The sequence below is a fragment of the Diabrotica undecimpunctata genome, chromosome 3, assembly GCF_040954645.1.
Source record: "Diabrotica undecimpunctata isolate CICGRU chromosome 3, icDiaUnde3, whole genome shotgun sequence".
In the NCBI taxonomy this organism is placed as follows: Eukaryota; Metazoa; Arthropoda; class Insecta; order Coleoptera; family Chrysomelidae; genus Diabrotica; species Diabrotica undecimpunctata.
Genome location: NC_092805.1, coordinates 121,449,933 through 121,462,442, shown reverse-complemented (window position 1 = coordinate 121,462,442; position 12,510 = coordinate 121,449,933). Strand labels below are relative to the sequence as shown.

General features: G+C 31.9%; 1 protein-coding gene across 2 annotated transcripts in view; it reads left to right on the top strand.

Annotated features, from left to right (window-relative positions):
• Positions 1 to 12,510, top strand: part of LOC140437332 (uncharacterized) — a 358,898-nt gene that overhangs the window by 32,539 nt on the left and 313,849 nt on the right. The window lies entirely within an intron of this gene.

Here is a 12,510-nt window from a genome sequence, read left to right as displayed (position 1 = left end):
CGCACTGACGCCATTACAATCTGATTCTTCATTGTATACTTGTTTACTCCAGTGTTTAAGATGCCTCCAACAATCGTGAGTCACGCTGATTGTGAAGTACGGGCTGTTATACGATTGCTTAGTGCTAAAAGCGTAAAACCGATCGATATTCATCGTGAGATCGTTGAAGTTTACGGACAAAACATTATGAGTGATGGAATGGTAAGGAAATGGGTGAGAGCATTTAAAGATGGCCGCACAAATGTGCATGATAAAGAACGGAGTGGGCGTCCTTCGGTCGTTAATGAAAATTTGGTGCAGAAAGTGTACGAAAAGGTGAGAGAAAACAGACGCTTTACAATTTCATCATTGTCCGACTGCTTTCCTCAGTATTCTTGTAGTGTTTTGTATCGCATTGTTACCGAGAACTTGAATTACCGGAAATTGTGTTCACGTTGGGTTCCAAAAATGTTGAAGGATTTGCACAAAACCCAACGTTTAGGCAGTGCATTGACTTTCCTTGAGCGGTACCACAGTGAAGGTGAAGATTTTTTAGACCAAATTGTTACTGGTGACGAAACGTGGGTGGCCTACGTCATACCAGAATCGAAACAACAATCCATGGAATGGCGACATTCATCATCACCCAAAAAATTGAAGTTAAAGCAAACAATTTCTGTCCGGAAAATCATGTGCACAGTTTTTTGGGATAGAAAAGGAGTATTGCTAGTGCAGTTTCTGCCTCGTAATGAGACAATCAATGCAGCGTCTTATTGTGAGACATTGAAAAATTTGCGTCGTGCAATCCAGAACAAAAGACGTGGCAAGTTGAGTACGGGTATCGTTTTGCTGCATGACAATGCCCGTCCACATATGGCCAATCAGACCAAAGATCTCATCAAATCATTTAAATGGGAAACTCTAGATCATCCTCCATACAGCCCTGATCTGGCGCCCAGCGACTACCATTTGTTCCAGCACTTGGAGAAACACCTGGGCGGTCAGCGTCTTCAAGACGATAACGAAGTCAAAACATTTGTGATGCAGTGGTTAACAAGATAGGCGGCAGAATTTTATCAAGAGAGTATTCAAAAATTGGTGCCACGTTATTACAAGTGCCTCAATATTCACGGGAATTATGTAGAAAAGTAGATTAAGGTACAGGCTTTCATGTAAAAATAAAATTATTGCCATATCTTTGCACGTCTTTTTTTAATTCCAAAACGGTACTTACTTAAAAAACACGCCTCGTATTAGTCCCTAACGAATCAAATCGAGCGAATATTCCAATAAGGAAATGTTCCATGAGCGCACGATATCAGAATGCTGTTTTCAAGCATAACATCAAAATGCTGTGTGTTTAATATCATTAAACAATGAACAATAACAAATGAGGGAGGTAGAGATTATATTTATTTTATACCTAAAATTTAGCAAAGTGTTAAACATTATGGAGAACACCAGTGCAGTTTACCGTGCCTTTTGCTACAACTAAAGGTTTTCTGCGAATTCCGTTAATCGTTTAAAGGTGTAAGTTGGTTGAATGTACTGTATGTAATTAATGTGAACTCAACAGCAGTTTATCGTCAGCTTCTTTATTGTTTAAATTGGCTGTATTTATAGTTTTATCCATTACTTCTGATGTTATAAAACAAACCCTTTTGAAGATAAACTGATTAGGATGAATACGTAATGCCACTTAAAATGTCTTACCAAGCGGTTCCTGCACTTCGCCTTTATTAAATTTAATTTTGAAGATTGTCTTTCACAACTTGCATTTAAATGAGGTAAAGTTAATACAGACAATGCAAAGTCACTCAAATTATCAAATTACCGTCAAAATGTTTAATTTGACCCACTTTAAAATAAATATAATTCATCCAGATTTTCGACTTTTATTAGAATATCTGGTATTGTTAAAGTTTCTTCCATTCGTTTTAGATCGATCTTTTGCATCGTTTTTAGGTCGTGAGGATTGCAAATTCGGTGCAATTTTGACATTAGTCATTTTGAAAATAATAACAGCATGCTGTAATCTAAACAATTCACCTTCTATTCTCAATGCTAATTCAAAAGATTAAGCACGTGCTACTTCGATTAATTTAATTTCTTTGTTTTACAACGTATGGTCCTAAAGTTTTGGGAAAAATTTCAAAAGCATATAACTCTGGCCACAATAATCTTATATTTTTATTAAATTATTCAACAATTTAAATTAACTGTCCATATTATAAATCAAAATTCAAATGACAGACAAGGGACCATTATTTTCGATTTGCCTAATAATTCGCTGACACGTTGCATTATCCTTTGGACAACCTCGGCGTCAATTTCTCTAATTATTTTTGTATATATCCGGCGTCTTAACTGTTCCTGATTTTGTGCTTCCTATCCGTTATTATAGACTTTCCGACTTAATATTGCCCAGAACTCTTCAATTGGACGAGCTTGAGGTAGGTTGGGGGGATTGTTTGCGTACATTTTCGTAATCGTTCGTGTAAAACGCATCGTTACCCTTCATCTCAGAGTTGGAGAAAGTAAAATATTTTTCATCGTCCATCACGATCAACTTGTTGACGAAATGCACTCGCCTTAACGTGCGGCAACATCTCGGAATCCTCTCTAATTGATCCTCTGCGTATTTTGGAGCTTTCCTTCTTTTCCGGTAGATAATATTGTTACTCGATAGGGTCTTGTATACTGTAGTCTTTCCAACATGAAATCTTCTGGCCAGTTTTCGCTGTGAGACCCCAATTTTTTTCTTAGCTACTTTAATTAGTCTTGCCTCTCTTATATGGTTCAAAATCCGCGATCGCCCACTTTTACGCAAGTTAACACATGGTATCCCTTCTTCACATTCTCTGATTGTGCGATAAATTGTCGATTTGCTTATGTTTTGATCGCGATAAATATTAACAATATCTCGTTTCGACATTCGCCCAACCATATTATAAACACCTCGATGAATATCAATTTTATAAGACATTTTGCAGAGCACAAACCAAAATATTCTGCTTTGTTTATTAAATGTCAATAACTGATAACATTTCAATTCCATGGCCTTCTTTGTTAAATGCATTTTGCTTCTCAATCAGACCAGGTGAAATTTTTCCCAAAACTTTAGGACCATACGATATCACCTGGAAAATTTATTTGAACTTATGTCAGTTTTTTTAACAATTAAATTATGTCGCATTGAAGGTGTGGTAATTATATTCTGGATAAATTTATTTGTACATATGCTTTTCAAACATGTCATCTAGTCGTACTTCTTCTTTCAATAAAGCTTACTTACCCTGATGAAGCAACGTACTAACGAGGAAGTGTTTTATTTTTATATTTTTGGAATCCGTCTTTTGTTAAAACCGGTGGTAGCTACTTCAGCCAATTGGATTCTTTTACATCTTTATTTTGTTTAACCTTCTGGCTCCATTTTTAGTGTTAACGATTATTTACGTAGTGTATATGGTATTATAAATCTTGCTTTTTAAAAACTCAATAGGGAGAAGTTCAGAAGAGTTAAATCGGGAGATATTGCTGCTCATTCAGTACATCCTTTTCGTCCAATCCATTTCCTAGAGAACTGTTCTTAAAAGTATCGCCTTACGGTTATGCTATAAGTATAATGCGGAGGTTGTTGGAAAAACAACTCAACTTCTGAGTATTTGTTATCATTTTCTATTATGTCTGTCAAAATGGGATCAACTGTGTCGTCTAATAATTTTAGATATGCTTCTTCGTTCAACTTTTATTGCAAAAAGAATAATCCAATAATAAGATACCTATAAATTTCTGCACATACGTTTAATTTCAATGCTGTTCTGCTGGGTATGTGTTTCGTAGAAAACTCTACGGATTTTCATCAACTCAATAACTGTAAAAAAGTTTTATGAAATTTTAGAAATATTCAGAAAATCAGTTCCACCATCTATTCAGGTTATATTATACAAAGCGAGGGGGAGATATTTGAAGCTAATATGGGGCTAATATATAAAATAAAAAAAACGGGTGTGGCAGTCCAGTGGGACTGCCGGGCGTTCACCGTTACAAATTTATATGGGAGACAATCTGCACAATCATTACATAGGTAATGCTATAGGTAAGAGAGACCAGAAAGAGAAATAGAATTAGGTATATGGTGCATCGTTTACTTTATATAAACATTTGACCTGTAATAGGAGTATAGTAAATGAAGGATTGAATCAATATTTTTATGAAAATGTATATTTTTATTTTCATATGTATGAAAGAAGTTGAATGCAAAAAAATTTTTTTACACATACTCTGCAGTAAAATTCATTGTTTATTTTGTTATTAATATAACAATACAATACAATACAATACACTGTAACAATTCAATATAATAATACAATACAAATTAAAATGCAATATTCATAAGTATTTAAAAATGACAATATACATAACTTACTTACGCATATGTTTAATTTACCATGATAATAATATTAATAAAATAAAAATTATTGTTTTGTGATACAACTCAGATACAAAATTTAATTGTTGGTTGTTGTAAAGTTTTAATTTATAATTTAACATGTCTAACGAGGCTCAAGACAAATCTGAACAGAATGGAAAAATAATAATAATATTAATAAATATTAAATATATTTACAAAAGGAACATGTTTATTCTCGAGAGATAGAGAGAGAAAATATATCTTCTGTCTCTCTCTTACTTATATATTGCATATGTAATGATTTTTGCCGATTCACTCCCGTACAAATTTTGCAACGTCGAACTCGCGTATAGAAGTATAACTTTAAAAATTAGTCGCTAAAAGACATCAGCGTGAAGACTGAACTGAATTTTGAAGAGTGCGGACATTTCTATAATCACTTAATGATAGAGAAAACAATCGTAATGCAGTAAAACCTCTCTTAATTTTAATACTTTCAATAACGATAATCCTTGATGTGTAGCACAATGTACTAACTTAGTACAATGTACTAACTTGTAGTATGATTGGGTGTTTTTTGTTCATTGCTTTACAGTGCTTTTACAGATATATGAATTTAGTATTACGATAAACCATACTTCTAATAACATTGACTTTAAATATATCTACTAAAGGGAGAAAAAATAGATAGATGTACAGCTCAGTTTAAATTTTAGTAATACTAAATGCCGTTCAGTTGGTACTTTACTTACCTTATCTTTTACGATGTCCTTTTTAACGACTTCCGTTTAATGTTTCTAAAAACTATTAAACTTTTATTATATTGTCCGGAAACGAGATTTATCTAGGATCACTGAAAATTCTTAAATATTAAGAAAGCTGCACAATCAGATTTTACAGAGCACTGTAAGAACAGCTTAAAATTCCTACAGGTATTATGAAGTTCGATAATAATACTGGTTTTTTGTTTCTTTTTCAAAGTGGTATTGATAAGCTTGTATTCCAATTTTACGGTACCTCTGTCTTTCTGGTATTTTATTAAATGGTATAGTTAATACTTTAGGCCGCCATATTTCAGTAATTTTTTCGACATATCTGTTCCAGGTGCTATCTGTTCTTTAATATTCTGAACTTGTTTTAACCGTTCCTTATGGCGGGGAGGAGCTTGAACGCAGCAATCCATCTTGTCCATCTTGGCAAGATTTAATAAAAAACTGTGCTCAATATCTGCCTTTTATTTGATTAAAGTTAAGATAAATATTGATCTGATAAGAATCGTAAAAAATGGTAAAAATCGCTAAACGTTTATTTATTTAACACTTTTCTAGGAACTAACTTCATTTGCGGCAATATACAAAAATTTTATAAGAAAGCTACACTTTTTACCTTTAAAACGCATTTCGATTTTTGTCCATGGGACACTCTAATCAAAAGATATCGAATTTTTACCGTCAAGTTGATACAAATTTTCTTTAAAATTTCGCGCGCGGACCTGACATTAAAATCCATCAGTCGCTTCAAGCGTTGTTTCTGAGAGAACGATTAATCCTACACGAAAATGCTAATAAGCTTTTTTATTCAAAATTATCTCAGCTACATTTTTTATTTGAAATATTTTTTTCTACGAAATACAGATTTCTGTCGATTTGGGGAAGCCTTGGGGTAAAAGTGGTAAACTTTTAGGCATCTTTTCTGGGGTCTCAAAATTGACATTCTCAGCAAAATTCAGCTTGTTTGTATGATTGTTAGAGGTCAAATCTGAGACAACTGGACTAGTATTAATAATTTAAAACTAAAAAAAAAACGGTTAAAAAAACTTAAAAGGTCAAAAAAACAAGTAAAAATATTATTTTTAAAATCAGTCAGTGACTAAATTCAAGTTCAAGCCTTTTATCAGCTACCGATGAAAATTCTGGGCTTACTTTATTTTAAAACATTGTTTTTTAATCGTTAATAAAGTGCGTATGCCAGGGAGGACACTCATTTGTACAAGAGAATTCAAGCCAGCAAAAATTTGTACCATAGATCTTGTTTCTCTCTTATACATGCTGCAGCTACGTCATGAGCGCTTCAACAACGATTAAAAAACAATGTTTTAAAATTAAATAAGCTTAAAATACTTGTCGGGAAATGATAGAACAAATTTTGAACTAGAATTTAGGTCCTTGGTAAATTAAAAAATAATATTTTTTACTTGGGTTTTTGAGCCTGAAAAGGGGCCTTAAAATTGTCTGGGCCAAAAAAATTGATTGTTACAATTTGTTTAAAAAAAATTGTTTAAAAAAATTTGAACAACTTTTCGTCTAGGCGCCCTAAGGAACCTTACTTTGGTGTATCTTTGGTGTATATAATATCTTTTTGTTTTCAGTTTTTTTTATGTTATTGTCAATAGGAAAATTGCTAATTATATTTCCATGTTTAATGAAATTATTCAGTTTGCTCTGTCTACAGTGTGTCTTATTTTGACACGAATCTTTATACGTTAGAGTAGAAATTTGATACACCTATCAAAAGCAACTATTCCCCAAGATTTATTTTCATATTTGTACTGAGTAACGTCGGAAATTTGTTATAAACCGCAATCAACCATTAAAGGCACTGTATTCTCTTGGATTACAAATTATTAGGGAAACTTTTCTCATTACGACCGAACTTTTCGCGATAAATCAGAAAGGCCCTTCTCATCGCTGAGAGTAAAAACGTGACCCCTTCGCAGAGTTCAGAATATGCAAGACATTTTATATTCATAGCACTCCATGGTACTCGTTAAAGTTGTATAAAAAAGGACCAGCGTCCACTAACTTAGAGTTAATATACTATTTTTTGCCCTGTCGAGTTTAACTTTAAACTTTTCGGTTTATACTCGTTAGATGGCTTTAACAAATTGTGAATTTAATTCTGACTTAACTACAAGTCCGAGAAAAAATAACGAATTAATTTGTTGTAAGGTTTTCGTCTATTTTTTCATGGAAGCATGATTATTCTTAAGCGCTTTATTGTAAATTCTTATATTTCACAAAAATTGGTCAATAGTTTGTAACTTTAATTCTTGATTTTTTTTCTAATTTAGAACGTTAACCACATTCAACTTTCTTTACTTTGCTCTCTTTTACTTTTCTTTTTGAAAATGTAAATTTCAGCTCTAAATTTGATTAGTTTTATTATTTTAGTTGAATCAAAACGTTTTCGGTCCTATTGGACCATCATCAGTAGGGGTGGCAAAAAACAATATATTATAAATCGATATATCGTATTATATGATACATCGAATGGAGATATCGATATTCGATATATATATATATATATATATATATATATATATATATATATATATATATAGGCAAAACTATATCGATCTATGCAATATATGGATATATTATTGTGTAATTAAATGACAAAAAAAAACGATAAATTAATTAAAGGATGAGGTTTAATATTTTGAATATTCTTCTTTTATTTTCTTTTGTTATTTTATTATTCCACACTACTCCCTCTTCTCCCTCCACACTGAGAACGCCTCATTCTATCTATTTAGGAGAGTATATGTGCTATGCAGCAGCCTTGCTTTAGATCCGGACTCATAGGAATTTCTTTAGTTAATTTGTTTTCAGTTTTAATGTTTACCTTAATATTTTTGTTGTTGTTCGGCTTTTATATGTTTTTTTTTTGTTTATTCCTTGTTTTTCCATTGCTACCCAAAGCATTAAAAGTGGTACAATATCGTATGTCTTTGTCAGATCTATAAAAACTATAAGAGTAAAAGGTTGTGGACTAATCTTTTCTCAATAACCTGCTTTAAAGAAAATATGCTGTCCATACAGGATCTAATAGCATGAAAACCATTTTGTTCATTCTTTTTAAATTTTATTTTTTATTATTTTTCCATAGAGTCTTTAAAGTGAATTATTAATACTTAGCCCCATCTTGTTTGAAAAATTTGTTCTCTCTTTTTTTTTGTAGATTTTGTTAATATTTGCTTTTGTCCACTCCGGTGGTAAGACATGTCCTATAGAATAAGGTGAAAACAGACACTAGTGATTCCCGTAATACCTGTGGGCTGTGTTTATAAATTCTTGGGGCAGTAAATTCAAAAATATTAATTTGGACAATCGTTTGTCTATTAAGCGGTTTCTTGTTTTGATGACAGCTGATAGTGTCTTCGAAAATAATTGTTCATTAGAAACAGACGTGACTACAACATATAGGTATTTTTTTACTGCCTTATATTACTTTGGGTGTACTAACTTCATTTCTTTCTATAAATCGAGCGGATTTTCTTTTAGGTTCCTTACCGGAAGATGAAGATATTGAGTTAGCTCATTCGTTGATTCTAGGAGCTTGCTCTTTTCTTAATGGAAGTTATTTTTGGTGATAGGCTCATAGATTTACACCTTGTTCTTCACAGGAACTTTGACCTTCAATCTTAGAAGCAGATATTGATTTCTCTACGAGTTTCATTTCATGTCTTATAATATCATCATCAATCAATTAATATGATTTGTCCATTATTGAATATAGGCCTCTTCTAGATATTTCCATTTATTTGTCTTTTATGCCTATTATATAGTGCATATCCTATTAATCATATTGTATTTCGCAAACGCCAACGAATCCTGAAAGTGTTTTAATATATATAAAATATCGATAGAATTTTAAAAAATATCGATATATTTAATAATATATCGATGCATAAAGATAATGTCTGGCTTCTGCATATTTGAGACGTACTCTATACGTTTTTTTATTTTACTAATTTGGTTACTTAATTATTATATTATGGTATATACATAAATATATGAATATTATTGGTAATATAAACAATATCATATATTGATTTCTTCATTTAACTGATATCTGAACAAAAGCTTCTAGAATGCTATCACATTTATGATACGGAATTGTTTACGAAAAATGTGCGACGTCTTGGTTTATTAAGACAATGAATAAACAGCAAGTTTTATCTAACGCATAGACAGTCTATTTATTACTACTAAAAGGGGAAAATCTGGCTGATGATTGTAAAACAACATAAAAAAAATTTATGGAGAACAGAAAATTCTATGGGAACCAAGAAAAACTGTTTTTTTCTCAATGTATTTGAATATTTTGTTTGTATGTGTTCTTCTTAGCCTTATCTCATCCAAACATACTTCCAATTTCTTCCGGTTATTCTTTTGATGTCGTCCACCCATCTCATCTGTGGTCTTCCTCTTGGTGGTCTACCGTTGTAAGGTCTCAAATATTGTATTGTAACGGTCCAACGTTGGTATTTTTGTCTAGCAGTGTCACCTGCGAAGCTCCATTTGAGTTTGGCAATTTTTGTTGTGATATCCTCAACTTTTGTTTTTGATCTTACCCAGTCGTTCGTTTTTCTATATGACAGTCGTATACCTAACATTGCTCTTTCCATTGCCCTTTCAGTTGTAGCTAGTATATTCATATTTGCCTTGAATAGGGTCCAGGTTTGACATCCATATGTCAAACCTGGACCCTATTCAAGGTTGCATTGGTTGAACACTTTGCTTCTTAAGTATTGAAGTATTTTGTCTAATTCTAGACAAAAAACTAAGAAACTAATCCTAGACTATAAAAACCAAAAAAATAAATGCACGTGCATTGACAGAACATGCATTAACGTTGAAACATGAATTTAATTTCGAGGATTCCTGTATTTTGGCAAAGGAAAAGAACCATTCAAAACGTGTATTCTTGGAAATGCCCGTACAATCTAGTACATCTTGCATCAATAAAAAGTCTGACATAAATAAACTGAGCAACATTTATTGTTATTTACTGGAAAAACATCCAAAATAAAATTAATATCTACCTGTACATAAATTACACTTACATGCATAACATGTCTCTAGTATTTCTTAAAAAGAAATAGAATATTAAGTACACCTAATTACTTTTTAATCATAGGTTTTTTTCTTTCTGTTCTCTATGTGTCAGAGTTAGAACAGTAAACACCAGTAAAAGATACCATAAACTAACTTTTACTCTCTGTAACTAAATTTTAAAAATTTTAGAATGTATTTTGTCCATTATTTTATATTTTTTATGTGTGTTATTAATGTTGAGTGTCAATGCTTTTATAAATAATCTCAACGACTAGTAAGATTGTGATATTTTATAAATATTTACATATTTTTCTTATTACAGTGTCTTGAAAAAGGAATAAAACCATTCCGAAAGCTAGACAAAAAGTCAAAAGAGTGTTTCATTAACATTCCGGCCAATTTTCTGACTGCCACCCTAATAAACTGTGTTGTTTGTTTGTATATATTATATATATATATATATATATATATATATATATATATATATATATATATATATATATATATATATATATATATATTATATCCGTTTATGATCCAAATCAAGGGTTTTAAAAGCACGTTCTAGGGCAGTTATAAAAAGCTTTGATGATAGTGTGTCACCCTGTCTGACACCTCTTTGAATTTTTATTTCGTTACTTTTGTGTAACTTTATTACGTTTGTCAAATTTCTATAAATATTGTATACTAATCTGGAATAACGGCTATCAATGCGACTTTCATTTAATGCTTCAATTACACAATCTAGTTCTACCGAGTCAAACGCTTTTGTCAAAGCTGTCCAACAGTGCATAGATATTAATCATTCATGTGTTAGTGTACATGTGTTTTTTGGATTACAACAAACCTTTCGATACTTAATCACACTTAATCGCCTTATCAAATTACTTAAAAAGAAAAATTTAGACATACAAGACAACAGGATTATTAGCATTCTTTATAATCAGATAACTGTGGTAAAGGAAACAACTTTTTCAGAGCAAATACAGATTTAGGGGGTTGTCAGGCAGGGCTCTCTCCTGTCTCCAATTCTGTTCAAGGAATACTCAGAGGAAATAATCTAGGAAGCACTAGAAGTATGTAACTACAGTAATAAAAGTACATGGTCGACCATATATAGTTCGTAAGAGATTGAAGCAAGAATAAAGCAGGCAAGAAATGCTTTCAACAAACTGAAAAAAAGTATTATGTAGCAGAAACTTTACAATCCCTTTAAAAATAATACTTCTGAGATGTTACGTGTTCTCCGTATTATTTTATGGGTTGGAGGTTTAGACATTAAGGAAAGAAGTTTCAGGCAGATTTGAAACCTGATAATTATGGACCTACAGAAGAACATTATGAATAAGTTGGGTCGTTAGAGTCACGAATGTTGAGGTGTTGTAATGCTTGCTCATTTTCTTAGAGGAGATTGCGCGTGAAGAAGAAAGGAAGTTAGTGGTAAATCAAATACCTAGATGTCTGGGATATAATATTGGCACTTAATGTTATGCCCCAGAGATGCCTAGGCATGAATCAAGACATATATTTGTGCTTTAGTGACTATAATAAGAATAAATAAAGTTCTCGATACCAATCTTATGAAATACTTACAGGAAAAAACATTGACCCAAAAGGTCAATCGTAACAATATTTAAAATATCTACTAGGTCAAAGGCAGTAGTACACATAGAAGGAGAGACAACTGAAGATATAATGGAGAGAAGTTCTTTAAGGATGTGTGCTTTCACCAATCCTTTTCAATATATATTCGGAATATATTATGAAAAAGCACTGACTGATCGGGAATTATAGCATTAAAATTGACGTTAGTTTTTTACAGTTTTTATGCAGACGATACATTGATGATAGCCGGAACACTCCAAGATGTATAGGCGATTATTCATGCAGTCGTAGAAGTTAGTGACAATAAAACAAATATTTCGTAGTTCTCAGCTTACGACTGAAAATTCGGCTTACGAGATGTTTTGTTTTGTCAGAGCTATGCTACGGTATGGAATCATGGACACTATAGAATAAGTTGAAGAAAATTGAAGCATTCGATCTCTGGGTGTGTAGAAGACTATTACGAATTATATGGGTGGAAGGAAGTACTGACCTGTACCATAACATCAGAGAAGAAAAATATTAAATATTTAAACATAATGCAAGGAATGATAAGTAGAAAAAGATTAATAGGATAGGATTAGAATATTAAAAGCACTTCAACGAAATAAGACAGAGAAAACCCAGATCGGCAAAATTAGTGAAAACGAGTGGCAAGAATACTACGTAGAA